The sequence below is a fragment of the Zootoca vivipara genome, chromosome 2, assembly GCF_963506605.1.
Source record: "Zootoca vivipara chromosome 2, rZooViv1.1, whole genome shotgun sequence".
Lineage (NCBI taxonomy): Eukaryota > Metazoa > Chordata > Lepidosauria > Squamata > Lacertidae > Zootoca > Zootoca vivipara.
Window position 1 is genome coordinate 63795573 of NC_083277.1, and position 26833 is coordinate 63822405.

Genomic DNA, 26833 nt, shown 5'->3' on the forward strand with positions numbered 1-26833 from the left:
ACACAAAATCTGTGCTCCTAATTCAAATTAATCTGTCTCATAAACAATAAACACTCAAGTAGTGTACAAAATCTACTTCGGGAAGTGCCTATACTGTATCTGTTTGTGTGTTGAGGGCAGACAAATGTTAAAGAGTGTAATGGTTTTTGCTACACTATGACTTTTCTCTGTCTGTACATAGTATTCCCAATGATATACACACCGTGGCAAAGTGGTCAACTGATTAAGAGACCTGTCTATTACAGGTGTTATTTAGATCTCCTCTGAAAGCACTTCTTTCAGGTTTGGCTCACAGTTTAACAGATACAGAAAAATCTGAAAAAGCAAACCTACCGGTATGTCAGAAGTGTTTGTTTGCCTTCTGTACAATAGAGATACTTCTATTGAAATGGAGATTGTTTTAAAACCCCATGTTTTTATTAAAGTTTTTCAGTACCTCTGTTCAGATAGTTGATATACTCTAAAAAAACAAGACCATCAATGCAGTTATGTGACTGCCACCTTCTGCATATGCCTTGGTTCCTTTTCAGAGGCCTGCTCAGTGGTACCACCCCAGAGGCTTTGAGTTGTATCTTTTAATTTAAGTGGTTTTATTTATCTTCTACTTATTCTGTAAGCCATCGAGAGAACAAATGTTAATGGGTGGCTTATACAAATTGAGTAATTAGATATTATAAAGGAACATTGTGAAATAATACCGGTACAAGGCAATTTCCTTGGTGTTTTCTAATCCAGAATTTCCCTTTCTATTATTTTGAGAGTGTTAACATACTTAAAGTATTAACATAAAGTATTAACATACTTTAACTCTTTGCTTTAAGACAATTGAACTCTCTGGGTAGGATTCCAAGATTGGGCTGTGCAAAATTATTATAATTGCCAAGCAATAGAAAACTATACAGTATACCCATAGATTTTAGCATGATCTCTGCAGAAAACAATAAATAAATGCCTTTCCTAAAAAAATTGCTAGATATTGGTTTTAAAAGGGAGAATATAATAGAATCATAATTGTAGAGTTGGAAGGTACCTCAAGGGTCATCAAGTCCAACTACCTAAAATCTAGAAGGAAATTCAAAGTTAATTTAAAAATCAAGTTTTTGAATTTTTAAAAGTGACTGTCATAATTTGAGGTGCTTGGTGATTTCAGAGCCTTCCTCGTGATGAACAGGGTTGGGAATTGCACAGCAACTTAATTAAAAGTCTAATTAAATTCATATTATCCCATTTTGTTTCTTTTTAAATATCAGTTGTACTTATTTTGCAGGTCAAAAGAAAAAAAGATTATGAAAGTGTTGTAAATATAGGCATTAATCTGTTAAAATGAAAAAAAAAATCCCATGATGAGCAATTTGCTACAAAATCTTTCACAACTCGTTGTGAAGGTAGCCAGGGATAATTGTGGGAAATGCAGGTGAATGAGGGAGTTACAAAATGATACATAGTCTTCAAAAGAGCATAGCAATCTGAAGACTTTTTTGTTGTTGTTATTGAAGAGACAATATGTTTTATTTATAAAACAAACAAGATTACAACAGAAGTTTCTCTGCGTTGGATAAAGTGGACTTATATATTATGTGCAATGACACATCGTCATGAGCAAAGTTGATCAAAGTATTTTTAGTGTTTGCTGTTCTGGATTTACTGAGAGGAGAGATGTTGGGAGAGCAGTGGAAAGCTCCTTGAGAATGACAGCTGCAGCAAAAAGGCAAGCTCAATTCTGGGAATAATTCAGAAAGGGATTTGCAATAAAATGGCAGGTTTATAGAGATTTTGGAGCACCTTCCTCATTAGAGAAGGCTAAAGTGATCTGAAGCTTTTTAGTTTAGGGCAGCAAAGGAACACTGTAGCCCTCCAGATGTTGCTGGACTACAGCTCCCATCTTTCCTAACCATAGACTCAGCTGGCTGGGGCTGATGGACATTAGAGTGCAACAAAATATACGCAGGCAGAGGCTCCCCATCCCTGGTTTAAAGCAAGGATTTATTTATAAAGCTGTGTAAAATTATGAATAACTTGGTAATTTCCCACACAAGTTTGCTTTATACTGATACAAGAATTTGAATTCGGCTGACATTAAGTTCAGGACGGACAAAAGGAAGCACATGTTCACAGGATGCATGTCTTAGGAAATTCACTACAAAATGTGGTATTGGCTACTAGCTTTAAAATGGGTAAGAAAATTCCCAGAGGAGATGTCTTATCAACAACTTTTAACTCTGACAGCTAAGTGATACTTCCACAAATAGGGGCAATATAGTTCTGAGTCAGCATCCAGGCATTGATGAGAGGAGGGGACATTCTACCTAGGGCTAGAGGTCCACAGGGGTTGCAAGCTGATTACTGTCAGGGGTGGGTGGAAATCAGGTTAAAATGTTGAGGATTATCACAGTTAAGATGTTTATATCCCTATTTCCCCTTAGGGTATCCAGAACTTGTGAAATATGTCAGAGCCAATCAGAAGCAGGGTTAGAAGAGAACAAGCAAAGTTATAAACTGTGATCTGCCAGCACACAGCCTTGGTTTTGAAGTTTGAGAGAAAGAGGGAAGTGCATTACCCTGTGCAATATGCTCTCTCAAGAACTGCAAGTCCTAGTTAACAAGGTCCAGTGATACGATGTAGCCATGTTAGTCTGTTGCAACTAAAACTCCAAAGAGTTTTGTGGCACTGGAAAGGTTAATACAGAAGTGGATTTCTATGGATCATATGGTGTTAGGGCACCAACAGGTTAGCACGCTGAAGGCAGCAGTCGGATGCAGAGAGAGCCTAGGTCCACAGTCCGGGTCAGGAGAAGCCAAAGTCAGGAGCAGTCTGAGTCGGGAACCAGCTGAGGTCAGATACTGGGGTCAGGAGGAGCCAAAGTCAGGAACACTGGAATCAGAAACAGGAAGAGCAAGACCAACCACACGCTTCAGCACAGCAGTTGAAGTGCTGGCAAAGGGAGCAGCCAGCCTTCCTTAAGTAGCCAGCTCATCAGTGCTTGCTCTAGCAAAAAGCCAAAGATTAAAGTGGCTCACTAGCAATTGGATTTCATGGGCCAGAGCTCATTTCATTACAGTGTTCACTCAGGTATCTATACACAGAAGAAAAAGGAGAAGTGAGACTTAAAGACCAATCAGTGTGAAATGTGGTTGTGTCACACTACTATGCAGAGTGCAAATGATGAGATCTGCTCAAAGGAGTAAAAGATCCAATCACAGGTGTGGCTCATTCCCACCTGGTGATGAAATAATATAGCAAGGTGGGTAGTGCACCATAGTAAGGGACTGTTATTTTATGGGAAACTAGCAGAGTCTTAGGGCTTTCGCTTGATTGTAAAACAAACAAACAAACAAACAAACAAACAACAACCCCAAACTTCTTCATTAGGGGCATGAGATGTCATAGAGGGGCTTGGGAAACTGCAAGCTGTGGGCTCAAATGGCAATAGAAAACAAAAAGTACAGATAATTAAATTAAAGATTAAGTGTACACAAAATAATCATAGTGGTATAGGAAACCATTGTCTCTATTCATGCCCAGATGCATGTAATCTAAGTTTCTTGATGAGTTCTAATTCAGCAGTTTCATGCTGGAGTCTCCATTTAGAATTCCTTTATTTCCTCCAGTCACTCCCTTCCTCAAGCCACTCCCTTCACCCACACCTTAGCTTGGCAATGGGGATTTGCTACCCCACATGCATTTCAGCATGTGCAGTGCTCTCCTACAGTGCATAACAAACATGGAGAGAAAATTCTATTTTTAGTTAGCACAGCTGGATCACAGATACCCTTCAAGGAGTAGTCAGTTTTGAATAGTCAGAGAGATTGACAGGGAAAACAAATTGGCCAATAGAGTCAACAGATACTGTCACGCCCTAGGCACACCTATAGCTGGAACATCCAAGGGGGAAAGCTGCAAGATACCATGTGCAAATGATCACAGGAATTTGCCTGTGTGTCAAAGGGGCACAGTGATCATTCCAATCCTTGTATTCGTCTCAAACTAGAAAACCTTTGTTCAATGAAATATTTCTTTTTCCAAGAGCACAGACCAGTGGGAAAAAGTCAGAGAGGATGCAATATCATCAAACACAGAGGAAATTTCTTCCTATCTTTGTGTAATACTTGTTGCCTTTCTGTTTACATGGGGAGGAGCAGAAAGATGACCTTTTGTTTTGTTTTGTTTTATATTATTAGGAGAATGGACTCTACAAATAATTGGGGTGATCTATTTTACTTTTCTCTTCTTAGAACAAAGCAAAACTGGTTATCCGAAAGTTGAAACATACCCCTGCTTATATAGAATAAAACCAATTGAAACATCAATGCAGTTATTCTTGTGAAAATGAAGAAAATGGGTGTGGGTGGGTGTTTTTATATGTAAACTCCAGATTACAAGCTGCTATCTCTGAAGTAAACCTGCTAATTTGAATAGGACTGATCTGAAGAACCTTGAATTAATTTCCCCACCAGTTTGGGGCCAGACTATATCCCTACCATTCTTAAAGACCAGTTGGAAAAAACCTCTGGTGTTGGGTAAGATTGAGGGCACAAGGAGAAGGGGACGACAGAGGACGAGATGGTTGGACAGTCTTATAGAAGTGACCAACATGAATTTGACTCAACTCCAGGAGGCAGTGGAAGACAGGAGCACCTGGTGTGCTTTGGTCCATGGGGTTACAAAGAGTCGGACACGACTAATCGAATAAACAACAATTATAATTCCATAACCAGCCTGGAAGAAGCAATTCCCTTCAGTGTTATTCCTTTGGGATGAGTACTGTGGTGGTGGTAGTGGTGGTCTGTGTGTGGAGTAGCTTGCTTGGGGATCTATGAAAGTCAGAACAAATAATGCAAAATTAACCATAATTGTATGAAGCATACAGAATACAGAGCATAGTTTTGGGTTTTAGTTTTTGATATTGGCAGAATTTGGGAGAGAATGGCACTAAACATATCCAACTCTGACTAAAAAATAAATAGAAAAGAGTGCTAAATATTTAGCACAGATATATATATATATATAAAACCCAAATTTAAAAACAAAGGAACAGCAACATCAAAAATAGTAGGACTCTTACATGGGAAAACCTTAACACACACATGCGCATTAACACACTCATACAACTCTCCGGGGGTACAGTTACAAGACATAGGTACGCTGTTGGGACTGGAAGAAGCAAAGATCACCAGTGTCGAAGCAATGATTCTTCAACATCAGCATCTTTGGACTGGTCATGTTGTGTGGATGCCTGATTATCGTCTTCCAAAGCAACTACTCTTTCTCAACTTAAGAATGGAAAGCAAAATACCAGTGGTCAACTAAAGAGGTTTAAAGATGCTCTCAAGGCAAATCTTTTAAAAAGTAGTAGAAGTACTGATAACTGGGAAGCACTGGCCTGTGAATCCTCCAACTGGAGAACAGCCTTTACCAAAGGTGTCATGGACTTTGAAGAAGCACAAACTCAGGGCGAAAAGGAGAAATGAGCTAATAGGAAGACACATTTGGCAAACCCTCACCGTGATCAACTCCTGCCTGGAAAGTAACTGATGTCCCCACTGTGGAAGGACTTGTGGATCCAGAATTGGCCTCCACAGTCACTTATATAATAATAATAATAGTAATAATAATAATTTATTATTTATACCCCGCCCATCTGGCTGGGTTTCCCCAGCCACTCTGAGCAGCTTCCAACAGAAAAATAAAACACAATAATCTATTAAACATTAAAAGCCCTGAACAGGGCTGCCTTCAGGTGTCTTCTAAAAGTCTGGTAGTTGTTTTCCTCTTTGACATCTGTTGGGAGGGCATTCCACAGGGCAGGCGCCACCACCGAGAAGGCCCTCTGTCTAGTTCCCTGCAACTTGGCTTCTCGCAACGAGGGAACCGCCAGAAGGCCCTCGGTGCTGGACCTCAGTGTCCGGGCAGAATGATGGAGGATTATGGACTCACTGTTAAGATTGTGTTCATGAAAGACAATCCTACTCAGCTATGAGTAATCGCCAAAGAAGAAGAAGAATACATTGTCAGGATGGCCAGTCTAGGGTGGCCAGTATAGAGTGTTGACAAGAGGAATGGAGGAAGAAAGGGTGACAGATGCAGTTCCAGATGGATACAGGCCATAGCTCAGTGGCAGAGCATTGGCCTTGCCAGCCGAAGGTCCCCAGTTCAATCCTTGGCATTTCAGATAGGAATGTCCCCTGCCTGAAAGCCAGTCAGTGTAGACAATACTGAGCTAGATGGACCAATGGTATGGCTCGGTACAAGGTATCTTCCTGTGTTCCTATCAGGGGATCAGTTGCTTATGCCTCCTTCTTTTATTCTTTTATCTTGACCACAAACTGTCAGCATATGGCCTGAGACCTGCAACAGTGGCGACTGAGTATGCAGTAATCTTGGGGTGCTGTCCTGCACTAAAGTCAGACTTACGGGGGCCTGGCTGGATGTTGCTGTTCCTTGTAGTTCTGATGAGATTAGGCATCTTGATTTGGTGTCTTCAGCCAGTTTTGTTGTGCATACCAAGCTTTGTATGGCACTACAAGGAAGGGCTGTCGCTCAGTGGTACATTTTATCTTATGTATTTATTTACTATTTTGTGCCATTAACATTTATATCCTCCTTTTTCCTCCAAGGAGCCTTGAAGTGGCGTGCACATTTCTTCCCCTCTACATTTTATCTTTACAACAACCCTGTGAGGTAGGTTACAGGTAGGTAGCCGTGTTGGTCTGGATCGAAGTAAAATAAAAAAATTCCTTCAGTAGCACCTTAAAGACCAACTAAGTTTTTATTTTGGTATGAGCTTTCGTGTGCATGCACACTTCTTCAGATACAGTGTATCTGAAGAAGTGTGCATGCACACGAAAGCTCATACCAAAATAAAAACCTGTGAGGTAGGTTAGGCTGAGAGAGAGTGGCTGTAGATCACCTAGCAGAGCATCTGCTTTGCATGCAGAAGGGCATGGGTTCAATCCCTGCCGCTGCCCACCCCAGTCATCTCCATGTAGGGCTGGGAATCCCATGTGTGGAATCCTAGAGAGCTGCTGCCAGACAGTACACAATATGAATCTAGCTGCTGTTCAGTGCATGGACAGCTGGAAAACCCGTCGGGAGTATATTATAAGTGTAGCTGTCCTATATAGAAGTATGTGTCTTTCTGGTTCTCATTTGCCTGGTGAAGCAGATAAGGTCTAAAATGCAGCACTCTATTTTTAGGCGCTTGCTTACAGACCCACCCTCCATGTCTATGTGGTGAAAGTTTACTTTGGTGGGGAGGGTTAGGTGGGACAAGAGAGATGAGCTGGAACGACAATAGAGCCATAAAGATCCACTGATAACTTTTCCTTTTGGTCCCTTTTTATTACAGAAGAGAATCATGTTTGGAAAAGTTTGTTTGCAAAAAACAACAACACACCTATCCTTTGTGGTCGTACTACAGAGCATCTCCACCTCACAATCACTGCTTTTACAAAGTAAGGACAGAGGTTTGCCATTTTGTAACTTTCCCTTCCAGGATGGATAGTGCAACTCCAGTACAATGTCTGGTAAGGAGTTTTCTTTCAGAAGTACAGCCACGCCTACTTTCTTGCTGTAAGGAAAAGAGAGCAATGGTCACATAGAAACAAAAGACCAGTGTGGTGTGGAGGTTAGAGTGCCAGACTAAGACTTGGGAGACCAGGGTTCATAATCCCCCTTGAGCCATGAAGCTCACTGGGTAAGAAATGTGCTTGCTTGAAATGATAGCTTCTCCTAGATCAGTGTTTCTCAACCTTTTTTGGGCCACGACACACTTGTTCCGTGAAAAAAATCACGAGGCACACCACCATTTAAAAAGTTAAAAAAATTAACTCTGTGCCGCCCTATATTATAATTATGACTGTAAGAAACACTTGCCAAATATTGCTTTCCGGCGGGTCAGTGATGTGCATTGGCGGCCGCCAGGCTCGTTTGCACTGAGCTTTGGGAAAGAGGAGGAGAAATATTGCTTTCCGGCGGGTCATTGTCATTCATTGGCGGCCGCCAGGCACGTGACAATGCAAATCGCCCTTCTCGTCGCTGCACGTCGCGGCACACCAGCCAGCGTCTCGCGGCACACTAGTGTGCCGCGGAACAGCGGTTGAGAAACGCTGTCCTAGATGTAATGCAATAAATAAAGGCTAAAAGCATGTACAGTTGGACCTCGGAAGTTGAACGGAATCCGTTCCGGAAGTCCGTTCGACTTCTGAAATGTTCAGAAACCAAAGTGCAGCTTCTGATCGGCTGCAGGAAGCTCCTGAAGCCAATCAGAAGCCATGGAAGCCCCATCAGACATTCGGCTTCCAAAAGAACATTGAAAAACCAGGACACTCACTTCCGGTTTTCAATCGTTCGGGAGCCGAAATGTTTTACTCCCAAGGCGTTTGGGAGCCAAGATATAACTGTACGTATTACATTTGGGAGAAGCTATCATTTTAAACAAGCATATTTCTTGCCCAGTGCCATTTTCATGCCTTTTTTGACCACTTGTGCATATTCTTAAGGTGGTATAGAAACACAAGAATGCCACAGAAGAGTGTGTTCGAGCACTTAAAAGTGTAAGGTGTCGTTGTGAACTTCATGACTGAATGTTTGTGTGTGTGTGTGTGTGTGTGTGTGTGTGCGCGCACACACACACACACACTCCTTGATCCTATTCAAATCATAACCAGGGCACGAGTCTTTCTTATAGCATAGCCTACCTCACAGGGTTGTTGTGAGATTCAACAGCAGGGAGGTACGGGACAGAAGAGCCCGATGCTGTCCTAAGCTCCTAGATGGGAGGATGAATTGAAATGTAAGAAATGACTACAATATTTCCCTCCTAGTCAGATGTACATTCTCACTAATACACAACAGCTAGGTTTTAAATTACAGACTCAGCACAAGCAGAAAATTATTGTAGGCCACGTGTGAAAAGTCCTTTAGAGCCCAAAGGGCATCTGTATGAGCCTTCCTTCTTGGTTTCAAGGTTCTTGCGCTAGCACAAATGAGAATACCCAACACTTGTCTATTGCCTTTACTACAGTGTTCCACGAGTCTTAAGTATCCTTCTCCAGTTTTTATTTTCATCCCAAATCTGTCTCTCAACCCCTGTCCCTTTTTTATTTTATTTTAAAAATTAAAGCCAAACTATACAGTGGTACCTCGGGTTAAGAACTTAATTCGTTCCGGAGGTCCGTTCTTAACCTGAAACCGTTCTTAAACTGAGGTACCACTTTAGCTAATGGGGCCTGCCACCATGCAATTTCTGTTCTCATCCTGAAGCAAAGTTCTTAACCCGAGGTACTATTTCTGGGTTAGCGGAGTCTCTAACCTGAAGCGTCTGTAACCTGAGGTACCACTGTATGTCACTGCTCAGCGATAAAAAAGTATCTTGGCTGCAATCATGGTAGGTATGCAGCAGAACACCACCCTTGGCAAACGAGGCCTCTGATGTCATTATCAGAGATTATCAAAGGAAGTTTCAGGATGTTATCACTCTGCTCCCTCTCCCCTGGGATCTTTTAAAATTCCCAATTGATCTGAATATGAGGGGGTTTCCCTTGTCTCTCAGAATTTGTCATGAAAGACGGTGGGTTGTAGCTCATGTTAGTTCTGATTAGAGTAGACCTATTGAAATTAATGAAAATATGTTAGTCAGGTTCATTAACTTCAACGGATCTGTTCTGAGTAGAACCAAAATTGAATGCAACCCTGTATTATTTCACTTTCCTCCTCATTCCTATTATTCTTTACACCCTGGGGCCTTTTAGTGCTACTGAGGCATTCTGCAGTTAGTAAAGGAGGATCCATCGTAATTCTGTACAACACTTAATACATCTTTGTGTTCCCTGTATCTCTGTATTCCCCTTTACAATTCCACATTATCCATCCCCAAAACATAGGCCAAAAAGAAGAAAGTGTGAACATTCGCTTGTCATTTCATTTTTTATATGCACAAAAACAAAACAAAAAATGTGGAAAAAAGCAAACATGGGCTTATGCAAGGTAGTAATTCTATTTTTTAAAATATATATATTATTTTTTCATCTCCATATTTTAAAATATAATCACACATCTGAATTGACAGATCCAATTAAAACATCCAATCATTGACCCCTCCCCCTTTCTGTGGTTACTTATGTTATACCCAGTTTATCTTTATCTACTAGCCATCCTTTATATTTTATGTAAGTTATTCTCACCGCACATTTTTATATCAGTCCTGCTAGTGATTTAAGTTGTTTACAATAATTCTTCAGATGATCAATAAATTTCCCCCATTCTATATTAAAACACCTCTCTTCTAGACTTCTTAATCTTCTGATGATTTTCGCCATTTCTGTATACTCTGTCAGTAAGGTGGTAATTCTAAGCAGCTTGTTCTTTTTAATTTTTTATTTGAAAGCTTGAACAATTAACATTTTGAACATGAAGAAAATGGCAAACATAGGCATTGAAGGGAAAAACTGGGACACCATTTTCTGGGACTGCATCTTCCCATTTCTTCTTGTGAGAGGATGGCAGTCATTTTGGGCGCTGTGATCTCGCCACACAATTCCCCCCCCCCACAAAAAAACACGCTTTTTCGGGCACAACACCCAAAAAAACCACAAGTTTTGGAGCACCACACAATATTGCAGCCCAAGAAATCATAATACAAGAATGATGACTGTGACTGCAGACATCAGCAATCCTGCTTTGCCAATCTGAACTGCTAGCTTAGTGAGCTTTCCTTGAAGAACCGGTTTTTCTTTCTTGGGCATATTGTTTCTTTTTTTGTCATCTCCATCACTGCCATCTTCACTTGCAGGTTATGTATTTTGTCACTCATGTACCTCAAACCAACATGGTTCATTTCTTGTAAATCAAAGCAACTCACCTGCTTTCTTCCAAGTGCAGAATTTGGTGTTTCAAAGTGCTGAGTTGTAAATGTCCTGATCATGGTGGCCCAATTTCCATCAGGCCTGCACTATCTCGGACAGTTAAGGAAGTGGCTATGATTTTTCCAAGAGTGTGGAAGACAAAATACCTTTTTAAAGAAAGGTGTTTATGTATAACGCATTGGAGAACTCCAGACTAGGGGTGGGAAAAGGTCATACAAGACCTGGATATCTTTCCAAAGCACAAGTAATATGAAATGTTGTAGTAACAGATCATCCCCACCAGCAGACATTAGCTGTTAACAGTCATTGGAAGTAACAGATATACATCTGGTGATGTCTGGACTCAGTGTTTATCACACTTCAGTGCTGATATTTAGAGACATCTGTAACTCATCATTAGCCTGCATGTTTGGCATTGGAACAATTGCCAATGGGTCTCTTGGAGCAGTGTTACCATGCGGAGGGAGGGAATTATCATTTATAGTGAACCAAATAATTAACTTGCTTCAACTTAATGTTTCACAGAACAAAATGGACTGAAATTGTCTGTTCCAAAGCTGACCATGTTATTGTGTTGATCATGTGACTCCGTTCAGTTGGCAGTGAGCTCCACATCCTACTCACTGATTTTTTGTTCAGTTCTGCAGCTCTGCTGCTGTGTGAATGTGTTATAGAATAAAAATAATCATATTGTGAAAGGTTGATTCAAAGTGACGATACACATGGAAATGCCCATACTTCACAAGGGTTGGCCCAATCTCATCCTCACAGCCCAACAAATGCAGGCACTGGAAACAAACAAACAAACAAACAAACAAAAAACAATGCCCTGGGTGCTGAGGCTTGGGAAGAAGCTGTTGATTTATTTATATTTATATACATCTCGTAAGAGTTATATACCGCTTAATTGTAGAAAACCTCCAAGCAGTTTAGAAAAAAAGATTAAAAAGCATATGGCGTACACAGGGGCACCCAGCAGGGGAGTCACCATACATTTAGGGACAAGTTTCTGATTCCTAATTGCAGGAAACCAGGATATCCCATTCCTCATCCAGACAGGAAGTACTACATGTGTAAACAGACTACATGTGTTTTGACAGACTATTGTTTTGACAGATGTAACTATCACCAATTCTCGAATTATGGGGGCAGGAGTGTGGTGATGACAAGCAAAGGTGAAAGCCACAAGTCCCACCCTGACTCCACCAAAATATGAGCCTCCTCCTTCACCTTCTAAAAACTGTAACTAATGGGCCTACACAAAAGTTTATGAGGTAAGTAGGCCTTGCTCCATCACCTCCTTGCTTCAAACACTTTGACTATTGCTGTTATTACTGCATGGTTTGGGGTTTACCAGATCTGGGGTTTACCAGATCAGAGTAATTTAGGCTGTGTGCAAAATCCTGTTTACTCTGCATACAGTGCGCTTGCACCACTGACTTGGGAAACGGTGTACATGTGACGGAAGCCACAATCCATATGTCCATACCATGTTAGGATACATACACCCTGCACCATCCTACTGTAGCCTCCCCTAGTACCATCCTGCCGCCAACTGCCCTTACACCCTGCCGCCTCCTCCCTATCTCGCCACCAGCCATCACTACATGCACACACACACATGCACACACTTCCAAAAGCTGTGCCAGAGAAATAGGAGAGCGTAGCACAGAAAAAAACCCACATCCGTGGGTTCCACGCTCTTGGTTCCCAGGCGAGTGTGGCACCGGCTTCCGGAAGTATGGCCGCGGCAGAGGCAGCCTAAAAGGGACATCCAGGATTGGCATCCCAATCTGGGGTAGCTTCTGTAAATCTGGGACGTTGCACTCAAAATGGGGCGGTTGCACTGTATGTATGTCTCCTGTTGTTTCTTGAGAAATACTGTGTTTTGATGGGTTTCCCTCCCAAACCAGCTTTGATCTGAATTGAGAAAAAGAACTAGATGTCTTCTAAGCCACTTCTGTGTACCCAACGTGTTATGGAGGTGCCCTAAGAATAGGGAATGGATAGCCCATTCTGTATTTTTTGCAAACTGTTGAGTCTTCCTACTTGATAACTGTTAAACATGGGACGCTGAATGAGATGGACCACGGTTGTTACCCAATACAGCTATAGCTATTTACTATTGCAATCTCTCTAGGAAATCCTAGGCAAAATCTTACACTGATGCAATACAAAACAACAAACAGTTATCCCAATTTATCTTCCAACCTTGCCCCTCCCGATTCCTTGGGAAGAGGAGGAGGAGGCAACTTTGTCCAGTGTCTGAAAGCAGCGTGTCTGGCACTGAGTCGCAGTGTTGCAAAACTGCTGCAAAGGAGCCTGGACACAGGAGTGCTGAGAAGCATTCAACTATAAAGCACTACTGCTGTGTGGGTTGGTGGTTGATGCAGTAAGACACACCCAAACAAAGTTCTGGAACTTGGAGAAAGCAGAAGGAAAGCTGGCCTTACGTCTTCCTCCTCCTCCTCCCAGCCTTGCTTGCTGTAGTCCCTCTGCATGTTTGCACTGGGCGGGGAAGATGGCAGCTTCCTCGTTGCAGTTCCCCAAGTTGCAGTTGCTTTCTCCCTTCTGTACTTTTCCAGTGATTGGTGTTCATTGCAGCTGCAAGGCCTCAGAGTCCTTCTACAAACTCCTCTGGGAAAGAACTGCTGCAAACAATGTCTGCTTTGGAATACCCTCTAGAAGTCCTTGAGCCCACCCAACCTCCTCTCACCTGATTACGAATCAAGAGGGAGCAGCAAACCAAGCACTTTATTGTCCCAGAGTCAGATGCATCAGTCTTTGCCTTAATCTTTTACAGCCAGTCAAGGGCAGATTAAAGCAAAGGCTCGAGGCCCTTGGCTCTGTAATCCCTTGAAGCCTAGATGCAAGAACTTGGATCAATGGAGGCAGAGATCAAAGGGAGCACAGAATAAAGAAAGGAAAGGTGGAATGAATTGTTTGTTTAATTCCTGTTACTTATATCCCACTTTTTAAAGAGTTGCCAAAGCGCTTCACATTACAAAAAAAAGGCAGAGAGATCAAAATATGCTAACCGTAAAACATTAAAAATAGTGAGTAAAAATACATTAAAACCACCAGAAAAGAGATGATCTAACTAGAACAGCAATAATTCAATCAAGATATCCTCTGGGATTTTTTTAAAAGTTTTCATCATTCATGGTAAAACAGGAAATGGTCATCTTGCTGGATCTCCCCAGGGAGAGAATTCAATAGTGGTGGTGCCATCACCGAGAAGGCCCTGTTCCTGGCAGGGCATCAGTGATTGGAGATGGGCTCTGTGGCATTTGCCCTCTCTGTGCAGCAGGCTAATGCTGTCACAATCTCTAAGTTTAATATACTTTACAAGGTTGTTGTGAGGATAAAATGGGAGAGGGAAGAAAACTATATATGCTGCTTCGGGGTCACTGGAAAAAAGTGGGGCAGGGGGATGTGAAAGCAATAAATTAATGCAGCCACTGACATTTATATGAATAGGCATGTGCACTGCAGTGAGAACAGCTTAGGTAGACCCCACTCCTCCATAATATTGTATCCTCCAGTTCTGCTTGCTGGTCAAAGGAGCCCAATTCTGGCCAGGCCTTTACAGTTTTGTCTGGGTAGCAAATCAAAGGGTGAGGTAGTGAGAAGATTGCTCAGTTAACAGAGCACACAACTCTTGATCTCAGGGTCATGGGTTCAAGCCCCATGTTGGGTGAAATATTCCTGCATTGCAGGGGGTTGGACTAGATGATCCCTGTGATCCCTTCCGACTGCTATGATCTATCTTCCAATGTCTGCTCATCTTCAAGGTGGGGTTTAGGAATTCAGGCACCGTAGGAGAGACATCCTTCCCTGCACTCAGTTCTCGGACAAAGGCTATTCATTTATCACATTGATTACATACAGCCTGTTCTAACTCCCATGTTTGTTTCTCCTTGATACGTTAGATAAGCTGCTTGGATGCAGCAGCTGCTAACAGCAATGCTCTGTCTTCGCTGCAGGAAGCTGGCAAGCTGTAGTGCTGCTATAATATAGGAAGAACTGACAGCCTAATGTCAAATTGATCTTGCCACTGGCTCTTGCCACTGTCTTTCTAGACAGTTGCTTAGTGGTGCCTAGCAAGGAGGGGATATCTACCCAGTTTTCAGGGATAGTCGGAGCAGGTGAACAGAGATCAGGATGCTTTTGTCAGTTATAGTATGAAATGGCACTGCCAGTTAGAAAGAATTCATTTCATTTATTTATTTATTGCATTTACATCCCACCTTTTCCTCCAAAGAGCTCATTTAATCCCCACAACAACCCTGTGAGGTAGGTTGGGCTGAGAGTCAGAGACTGGCCCAAGATCACTCAGTGAGCTTCATGGCTGAGTGAGGATTTGAACCCTGGCCTCCCAGGTCTTGATCCAACCCTCTGACCACTGCACCACACTGGCTCACTACATGTGGGGCCAGAGATACTGTAGGAGACACATAGTATTGTGATACTGGGCAAGATATCCTTGTTTCTCAGTTTGAGTTTTATTTATTCGACTTCTGCATCAAGTGTAAGAGCCCTTCATTTTGAACCAGTTACATTGTCTTACTGAGCTCTTCCTTGCCTACAAATGCCAATGGCGTTTCCTGCTTTGTGCTTCTGAGTCTAGCTGGTGTAATATGTTAGTGTTTGCAATTACTGTAGAGTCCGGAAGGTCAAGTCTTATGCATCTATGGATTTTGATTGTGACATAGTTCTGTTCCCCCCTGCATTTGTCATATCTAGAAAACATTTTTTTTTATTAAAAGAAGACAGAATACAGAAAGTAATCTGATGAAAGAGCGCCCAAGCTTTTATACACAAAGCCCTGGGCAGAATAAAGATGTCTTGGGATGCTAAATAATAGGCAGAAATTAGCCCAATAAAAGCCATCACACTCTCTACTTTCCAAGTCACATGTTGGCCCATAAGAAAAATATCAAAATCCACATTTGGGCAATACCTTTTTTAATCTAACCAATATGTTACAAAATAGTGGACTAACTTTTGAATTCTCCAGAAATCAGGCTAGATGATAAATAAGAGCAAAGGCCTACCGGTAATTTGAATGTCTGCTACCTCCTCCCACATTTATTCTTAAAACTGTGAACACAGACTGTGATGGTGAATTTAAGAATCCCTGGCCAACTTTATTTCCATCTAGCTTGATGAAACAGTTTGGGAAAACTCAAAAGCCTCCACCCTCTTTTGTGACAGATTAGTTGGCCTAATTTATTGCCCCAAGGTAGATCTTTAAAAATAATGTATTCTGCATCTTTCTCTGTGGGTCACTTCTTGTTATCTCTGATATAACAGTGCCACCTTGTGGGAAATGAGAAGAAACTTGAGGCCACACAAGATGTCCAGAATGCAAGGAAGGAAGGAATAACAAACAGAAAGGAAAGTGGCTAATGCAGGATTGAAACAATAGGCATAGAATCTGTTTCCATCTCTACAATGGGTTGTTTATTTGTAGAACAATATGTACCAGGAAAGATCTGAGGGCTATTTCATATAAGGATATTGAATGATTTACTTTTAGATGTATGGCTTGTTTTTCAATTCAAATAAATTCCCAAAGTAGTTGATAAGGATATAGAAACTAGAATTGTAGAGTTAGAAGGGACCCCAATGATAGTCTAGTGACAGTGCAACCCCCTGCAATGCAGGAATCTCAACTAAAGCATCCATCACAGATGGCAGGAAGAGAGCATCATACAAGTATCGACAATACATTTAATAAAAGGAACAGATAAAACAATTTTAAAACTATGAACAAAAATATTTGGCAGAAGTTCCCTGTTTGCTCAAAAATCAACAAGAATTTTAAAAGTTCAACAGAGGCAACTAGTTCTGCTTGTGTTTTTTTTTACAAGTAGCCCTTTTAATATGTGAAAAGCATGGATAGCACTTTTGTGTGTGTTCATAATCAGAAATATTAATGCAAGTACTTACAACTAGAAATGTGCTACCATTTGCGCACTATCATAATGTATTATTCATACTGTTTCTCGATCACATCTTCAAGGCAATGCATTACATTTTTAAAAAATGTTGCATAATGAGGTTTTTGCTTTTCCTCGGCAGAAAAGGTAATGCATGAAGTGACTTTAAGACCTTATGTATACTGTTGTCCAAAGAAAGGGTCAAATGCATTACACTCCACAGTTCGTGTGGCACACAAAAAAGCAGCATTTCTTGTATGTCATGGTGCATTACCCTGTGGTCACCACTGTAATGTAAGGATTCTAAAGCTGCAATCCTACCCACACATACCTGAGAATAAGGAAAAACAGAAGTTAACTATCCAATAGAGATATTGTCTGGGGTAAAAAATCTCCACATAGAAGGTTTGTACGATTGCACTGTGAGTCATTTTTTTCTGATGGTGGGGGCAGCCTTATTGTTTGTTGCTCCTCTGGCTTCTGGTGTGTGTGTGTGTGTGTGTGTGTGTGTGTGTGTGTGTGTGTGTGTAATGCAACATAGAAGTTTGAAAGAAATCCAGCATTGGTCAGTAGGGGCATTTGAAAATGCATGTTAACACTCATCAGGGGTAGACAACCTGGTTTCCCCAAATGTTGTTGGACCCATCAGCCCCAGCCAGCATGGCCAATGGCCAAGAATGATGGGTGCTGTAGTCTAGCAACATCTGGAGGGCTCAAGTTGGTGATGGCTGCTGTAGATTATGAGAGCAAAGATGCACCCCATGTGGGTTCACAGTTTGTGATGGAGTTTAATATGACGGTGGTTCTTGGCGAAGCAAGGGACAGCTTGAAGGCTGAAGCTTGGTGCAGCCTTTTTATTATCCAGAAATGAGACTCTAAGTTTATATAGGAAGGAATGTCTAGTTATTTGAGTCTAGGGATTGTCTGCCTGATGATATAGCTATGTATAACTCTCTCAGTCTCCAAAGGCAGCTTCTGCTTGGACAGGAGTACTGCTGCAGTTACCTCCTGTGATCAGCAGGTGGTGCAGTGAGTAGGGAATTGACAGCAACTTCCTCATACAGTGGTATCTCAGGTTAAGAACTTAATTCATTCTGGAGATCCGTTCTTAACCTGAAACTGTTCTTAACCTGAGACACCACTTTAGCTAATAGGGCCTCCTGCTGCCGCCGCACTGCCGGAGCACGATTTCTGTTCTCATCCTGAAGCAAAGTTCTTAACCCGAGGTTCTATTTCTGGGTTAGTGGAGTCTGTAACCTGAAGCGTCTGTAACCTGAGGTAGCCTACCACTGTATTGGCCATGGCTAGAAATCTATAGTGCCCCATGTACATCCAACTGCAGCCCCTCTTTTCCAGGAACAGTCCCAGATTTACAGAAGCCATAACAGTTTCTGGTTTGATCCCGGAATGCCCCACTCCTTAGGTCAGGATGTCCCTAATTTCATCAGAGAAATGTTGGGGGGGGGGTATGGAGTTATGCGACTCCCAGGCCAACCTTTAGAAGACATCTGAAGACAGTCCTGCATAGGGAAGCTTTTTAATGTTTAATGTTTTATTATGTTTTTATATACCGGTATGTTGGAAGCAGCCCAGAGTGTCTGGGGCAACCCATTCAGATGGGTGGGGTATGAATAATAAAATGGTTATTGTTATTATAGGACGTCCCTATTTTCATTGGAGAAATGTTGGAGGGTATGCGAGCACAGTGGGGTACTTGGATATTCAAAGATGAGAATCAAGGCTGGAGGACACACAGAGTTCGATGTAGAGTCTAAGCATTTGCTTAATATGCAGGGAGAGATGCAGAAATGCAAGCAGAAGAAAGAATGGGGAAAGGCAAAAAACAACTGATTAAGTGTGCCCTTGTCTCTTTAATTATTTTTTAACTGGCAATAACTCCTGCCCCATGCAAGTCCATTCCAAGGCGTACATACCGCTGAACTTTATGCCTGTGGCATGCTGAGGGCAACAGAGGCAGCTCCATCCCTGTCTCAATCCAAATAATTTCAAGTATTTGGAATGCATTGTTTCCATTCCTGCAGTCTAGTGAGATGAACTCCCTTTGCTTGTCCACTAAGGGGACAAAAAAGCAAACAAAATAAATAAACAAATAAGAAGAAGCAGTGGAATTTAAAAGGTTATTTTTAAAAGACCAAGATGGAGGTTTTTAAACAAACAAACAAACAAATAACAAAAAGCAGCTTCAGGCTGAAATAGCAAAATGGTAGAAAAAGGAGGGTTACTAATTTCTCTACCAGCCATTTAACTGCTCCAAATCAGTCTGCATGCATTGGAAACTTCACAGAGGAGGCAGAAGGGGCATACAGGGAAAGAGTTAAATATTCTTTCTCCCCCCCCCCCTCACAGCTTCCCAACTCTAGCCTTCCCCCTCCAGGAATTGATTAAAAAATGAAGGCTGATTGGATTTTTCTACATGTACTTGTATGGAATACATATTTAGGCAGATCCAAAATCTGTATGCTTGTTGACACTCTCAAAGAGTCCTCAAACGTTTGTGAGAAAGGACTTTCCTTTGCAGAAGCCATGCTGACTTTGCCTCAGTATGGCTTGTTCTTCTATATGCCTGATTATTTTATTTTTAACAATACTTTCCACTATTTTACAGCTGACTAGCTAACAGGGGTCAGTTGCCGAGGCTCAATTTAGAAAGCACAAAATTTGATCTCCGAACAATGGGAACGTGCTGTGAACTCTCTCTGCTCCTTATTCCCTCTTATGTGCAGATTTGCACTCTACACCATGGAATGACTATATTTTTGTCATACTGCCCAAATGCAGTAATTATGACTAGCACCAATTAGGAATTGTCTCCTAACTGGTGTTTGAAGCTATGGTTTAAAGTAGGTGTGTAAACCATGGTTTGATGCAAACCCCTTGTTAGCACTAAATAGTTTGCTCAGTTCAGATGCCACTGCAAAGTCTATGGTTATTGCAAGCCATGAAACGTGAAAGGGGGGAAGACAGAGGGGAGGGACTGTGCAAGCCCAAGAGTTAATAAGCTTCTAGATGTAGGTGGGCCCAGGCACACACAGTATTTGCAGCCCAGTGCTAAATCTGCATAACTCTACATTTAGTTTCTAGGATTAGTCTCCATTTTTATTTCTCTCCTTTCTTGCAGGCATGCAGTGGATCACTTTAAAAAGCAACTTCACAACCCATATTCTCTGAGACATTATTTGTGGAGTGAGTGGAGAATACCCAGTGTGATAAATTAGAGGGATAATAATAATAATAATTTTTTATTTGTTCCCCGGCCAGAGCCGGGCTCAGAGCGGCTAACATCATATACAATATGGGGGCAGGGGACTTGGTCCCTGCTGTGAACAGCACTCCCTCCCCTCACCTTAGACTTGCAAGAATCTGCAACAGCTTGGTTAGTAAATGGTTAATCTTCCCATAATGTAAGTGGCTCCAGATGTGCTGCAATGAGTGGGTGACCGGAAGGTGCTTCTATTAATATTCACACTGGATTTGGGCCGCTGCCTGTGAGAATGTGGATTCTCTCACCAAGTTCAGTTAGGAAAGCACTTAAGGGAAGAAGACTCTAAGGAGCAGGGATGTCCGCATATGGAAAGCCAGCTTCATGTGGTATTTCACATCAATGCATCATCATCATGGGAGAAATACAACTGATTTTTCCAGGATGGGAGTATAACACACTTACATGCCCTCCTGTGCCATATTAAATCTGCTTATCTTTTGAATCCTCAGCAAGAAAACTGTGTTCTGAGTGACAGGCCTCCCTTGCAATACACTTGAACAACATTAGCCCTTCCCTCTTTCCTTTCCACTACATTAGGAAACAGGAAATATCAACCACTTGAACCCTGGACAGGCAATGAGAAAGTGTGGCTTTCACTCTAGCAGTTATTTATCGAGCTCCTGGTTATCTCACCCACCTCATTCAGATTCTTTGAGACTCTCTCTCTCTCTTTTTGTATTTGGTATGGCAAAGCGGGACTATGTAAAAGCTTTGCCAACCTTGTTATAGGGGGGGGAATAGGGTGTGGGGAAAATACAAAAACTTATTAGAAAACAAAACACCAAGGAGGCTATCTCCAATAGAAGCTGAAACAAGGAAAAAAATTAATATGAGCAGAAACTGGGGTACCTATTTGTTAGACTTTTCAGTAGGAGAACCAAAAATGGGGGGGGGGATGAAGATAATATGTTTCAGACTGGCTAAACTATTATCAAATCAATTCAAAATTCAAGGTAGATAAGAAATTGGGATTTGCAGAAAAACCATCACAATCTGCAAAAGTAATATTAAGATCCAGAATTAAAAACTTATCTAAAATGAGCAAGATACTATTAGATTGTGAAACTAAAGAAGAACTTGTGAAATCATCTATGATGTAGGTCATAATATTGATCTGAACCTGCGGGAACATCTGCGGAAAATAAATTCAAAATTCACTGCTAGTTATGTGTTAAAGGAGAACTGTTTAAAAATGATCCACAGGTGATACTTGACCCCAGATAGGAAACCAAAGAAATAGTGGAAGGGTAGTTAAAATTAAGGCTCATAAGAGTCAATTAAATTAGAGGAATAAGTTATGTTACTATTATTACTAACAAAAATATATTTTATAGTTATGTTATAATTACCTTTTCTTTTCTTCTTTCTTATTATCATACTATGCATTGATGATATGATAAACAGAAAAGTAAATTTAAAAAGAGTTTGGTTTTTTGTGATCTTAGGTAAAAAAACACACCTCAGTTTTTGTGGAAACAAACAGAGGTGAGACTGCTGATATAGAGCTACAGCTCTGCTTGGGATCCTGCAACAGGAGAAGCATGCTTCACAAACAATTTGGCCCTGCATTTTTGGGGTTTTTTTTTTCTTAGCCCTGTGTGAAAAGGCTTGATTTTTTTTTTTTTTTGCAAGGAGTGAGTGACTGGGGAAACAGGGATGTGTAAGATCCCCATTGCCGAGACAACTAGGCTAATGTACTCTCAGCACAAACCAACCACATATATTTTACTTGGGGCAGATGGGAATAGGGATGTGCATTCATTTGTGCATCTGAATGCACATGCCATTTAAAGTGGAGAACATCTGTGTCTGGTTGTCACAGTGGATGACATCTGTATCTGGATTGTTATCTGATTGTCATCAATCTATCACATGCCCATTACTTCCAAAGTGATGTGCACCCCCATTCTGCCTGCCTGAACTAGTCACATGTTCTTAGGGCTGTATTGATGCAAAGGTTTTTATTTCCACTGCTCTTCGGAAGTGAAGCCAACAGTGCTGTGTAGCAAAACAGGGAATGTTGCCATGATTGCCCATGCAGTAGCAATGCATTTTGTCAAGGTGGGGGCAATGGGAAAGCTTTCTTTGTGCTCAGCTAGGCGTTATTATGTAGCCAGATCTAACTGGCTCCGTGGCATGGTGAAATACCGTAATCATTACCAGTGCTTGATCCCTGTGATCACACAGTGAAGGAATAGTGTGAGTAAAGAAGGAGGAACTGATGGCAAGAGAACAGCAGATTAAAATAATAATTCCAAATGAATGCAACAAAAAATGTGAAAGCGTAGAATTTAGGGAATTTTTTTGTAGTTAGCCCCACCCCAAAGCATCAGATTTCACATAAAAATTGAATTTTGCACATCACTAAGCAAAATACAAGAGAATTTGTAATGTGCAAATTACAGCATCTGGTGAACTAGATACAATGTCCTGGTATGAATCACATGGATGAAACCAAACAGATCCTGAATGGGCTGCATAGAATAGCTACCCCACTCTAACCTCCGTCCTTGTAAAAGGAAATGTGTATAGCCTTTTAAAGTTGTCATTGGGACTGTATAATCTTGTAAAACACAAAGAACAATGGCTTTAAAGCAGATATCTCAAAATATTACAACAAACCTATAATCACATTCTGGGTAATCAATGTAATCTGTAATCAAGGCCATCCTATGGGGAAAACCTGTTAGAATTCTCCTCTTATCTACCAAGCTTCTCTAAAATATTTGCATTTGAATGAGGACTGAGTCTGTTCATGGCTGACAGTTCATGAGTGCTTTGAGGTGTGTTTAACCCCCAAAAAAACCCCATCAATCAGGCAATATATAAATTTAAATGAATAAATGTGCTTTAAGGTATAGGGTGTACACAGCCTCAGCTGAGAGATACCACAGCAATTGACCCAGATGAGACCAGATTGACTTCCCCCCTTCCATGGATGTCATGAACTGCGGGCTTGTGAATATGGCGGCAACCCCACTAATTTGCAAAGCAGCTGATTCTCAGTGGTCTTACTCCATGAAAATCAGTTGCCGAACTGAAAGTCCCTGCCTCTTCACAGCCGTCTTAAGTTCTGTCCTTTCCTGGGCTTTCCCCAAGCAGTAAGAGAGACTATGCCTGCCTGAAGCCAACCTGCCCTTTTCATGCCTCTTCTGGTTCTGGTAGACAACAGTGAGGGGCGCTTGTCATACGGTAGCAGGAGGGGGAGACACACGTGACTCTTCACCAGCCTGATTCATCTCTGCCTCTTGGCCTCCCTCCCCCCACTATTCTGCTCCAACTTCTTCCTCTGGTTCCGGACTTCTTTCTGCCACAGACTCTCCCAGCTCACTAAACTGTTATCTCTTCAGCTTCTGACACCTCCTCTTCCCACTTTTCTCCCTCTACCCACTCATTTTTGTCCCACCACTACTCCCTGGGCTCTGAGCCTTCTTCCCTTGATAGTTCCCCACCTACTGTTCCCACCATTCCTCTGCTTCGAACCAGTCCATGACATCCAGATTTGGTGGTGGTAGTGGGGACTGTTGTCACTGTTACCCTACTGCTCTCTCTCTTAGGGCCAGTCAACACCACTACTCAGAAGGAAAGGACAAGGCAATTAGAAACTGCTGCACCCCTTTCCCTTTGTTGCAGCTTGAATGTTGGAGGAGACAAGTGAGCAAGTGGCAACAGCAAGTTCAGCATGCATGTGCTCTTTCTTCCAGGTTACCACTGAGAGTGGTGCGCCCAGTGGTCCCTCTCAAAAGTCACTGACAAGAGGTTCAACATCAGCCAGCTCACACAAGAATAATGCTTTCTGGCCAATGGATGATCCCAAGAATGTGTGAAATGAGAGGAGGACAATTCTGGCCATGCAAAAAGGGTCTTTGCCTCATCTGTAAACAGCTGCCTGGCCCCACAGAAGGAAGGGCTTTGGGTTGGAGGCAACCTGGAGCCCCAGAATTTCCAACCCCTCAAAAACTATCCTTGCTATTTGGTGAGTCAGCCATTAATCTTCAGCTGCCCCTGATCTCATCTCTGCAGAACATGTCAAATTTAGGACTGCCTTCCCTTTAAAAGATAATGCTGTCAGCACAGCAGAAATATATAATGTAGAAACGCCTTCAGCTTTATGCCATTCGTACTTGGTGCAGCTTTCCAGTGCTCTTTTCTTAAAGAGAGAAGGTCCAGAGGGGAAGCAACAGGCACCAGTGCTCTACTCGGTGCCTGGATATGTGATATCTCCTGACATCACACCAGTACTTCCTGCCTCTTTCTGGGCTCCATTTCAGCATTTGCTGCTATCGTTGCAGATAAAATAAATCATCTGCTCTTTCATCTGAGAACCACATTGCACCAATTTCCAGTCTGCTAAAATGGTTCAAGATGCCTCCGTCTTAGCTGTCCCAAAGGCAAACACTCCTTTGGAAGCCTGTGAAAAACCTGGTACGCTGCCACCCCCACCCCAAAGGAGTATTGTTGTTTTCTCTGTTGTTGCTGTTTGGGATGCCATCTAAGTTCCGTCATGAGCATTAATACACCAAGCCAATAGTGCATCTTATTTGGGAGTCTGTTGTTGTAATCCCACATTCCATTTAGAGTTATAAAGAATACCAGCACCTTTATAGCACACATGCATACATTAAAAACTTACTGGAGGAATGGAAAATGTACCAAATTTTAATGTCAAAAACGGACAACTGGCAGCTGTGACTGGATAGGGCTTCAAAGTGATTTTACTCAGCTTCTAGTGACCCTATCAAAGACCTTTTAAAAAACAGATTCCCATCATTTATACATTTTTATGCAATATGTACATAGGGATATTTTTGTGTATTGAGCACATATGCTGTTTAATGGGTAAGCTTTACTGCTGGCTAGTGCCAATATTATTATAAAACTAACCTTTTTCCAGCTTGGATAACAGAGTGGCTGTCAGAATACAAAAATGGACCATCTTCATTCTAGAAGAAAATATTAATAGACCTGTTCACACATACTGAGTTTTCTAGAAACAGGCCCAGATTGGGGGTGGAGGGTGGGGGGGAGGAAGCAGGCATGTGTCCCAGGTAGCGGGTCAGGGGGGTGGGAAAACAGCATCTTGCATGGAAGAGAGAGGAGAGAGGCACTCCACAGGCCCACAGCACATGCTACGACTCCTTATGTTCTGGTCATGTTCTGCTGATTAAAAGGTGGCTGACCGGCCGCCCATCTCTTCTAATAAGTGGAACCCAACTTGGAATGTAAGGAGTTACTGAGCATGTGCTGTGGACCTATGACATGTGTCTCTCCTCTCTCTCCCACACACTATGTCCAGTTGTCAGGGCCTAACTCCCCCTTTCTGCTCTTGTGGAACCCGCAGGAGCATACAGGAGACAGATGCACTGTGGCTGGCTACAGCCCACCCCACCTCATCTTAAAAGACGTGGCTGGCTGTGGAGAGACCTGGCCCCTTAGATGTCAGAGGATGGGTGGGAAAGGTGTAAAGGGAGGAGAGTTTTGTCAGGGGTTGGAGAAGGGTAGTTGGCAAAAGTGTGGTGGATACATGAAGTTGACAAGTGGAGAGATCAGGGGCAGCAGCCCTTATTGTATATACATCTCAAGATGCTTTTCTCTGATCATGTTCTCTTTATCTACTTTCTTTGAATTATATTATAAAAGACGAAGACCTAGAAAACTAAGATGCTTTGCAAATCCTCTGGGACTTCCTTACTGATTTTTGTTTCCTTTTCTGACATTTTGTCCCTGTTGTCTTTGGGGGTTTTGTCATCTTGTTTTGCTACTTGAAGCAGCCTGTTCCTTGAAGAGCTCTCTAGGGATTACTATTAGAAGGATTCCGCCCCCGCCCCCGAATGAGCAAATTTATAGCACTGCTTTTGCTATAAAAAGACTCAAGTTCAGTAGAACTCCACATCTTCAAAAATTGATATTTTAGTGGTCAGTGTTTTTGACATCTGCTAAAAACCTTTTTGTCTAGGCAAGCCTACCAAGACATGTAATTATATTACGTACCTGGTTTTTTTAAATTCATTGGTTGTCTCTAATTGCAATATGCCTATGCAGTGCTTGGAATGAATTAGTTCAGTTTAAGAATATTAACTGCATTGGTTCAAAAATTAGTTCAGAAATATACCGGTACTACACCTGGTAATTGCTTGGTGAACTGAACAAGTTTGTTTGGAGGTAAAACTTTGACAAACTTCATAAAAACTATTGGCCTAAAGCCCGGATAAAGGAAAAAAAGGCTTTACAAGTTTCCTGAGTGCAGGTAAAGAGGAGAACATCCTGATTTTCCTTGACAGAGAGTTCCATAGCCACACTACCACCACTGAAAACATCCTATCTTAGGTCCCCATTCTTCATCCTACGGCTTCTCCCTCAAACTGCAAATTTCTGACCAGTACCTTCTTTCAAGTACAGTACCTGGCTTGCAAGTTATTTAGGGCTTTGTGAACTGGGGTTCGTAGCTCACAAGCAGCCAGTTCAAAGTTGAAAAATATATACATCAAGGGAGATGCATGCTGGAGAACTGAAGAGCTAGAGCAGTGTTTCCCAACCTTGTGCCTCCAGATGTTTTGGGACTACAACTCCCATCATCCCTAGCTAGCAAGACCAGTGGTCAGGAATGATGGGAGTTGTAGTCCCAAAACATCTGGAGGCACAAGGTTGGGAAACACTGAGCTAGAGAATGCAGTCTTCAATAAGGTTAAAACAACCAATAATAATAATAATAATAATAATAATAATAATAATAAATTATTTA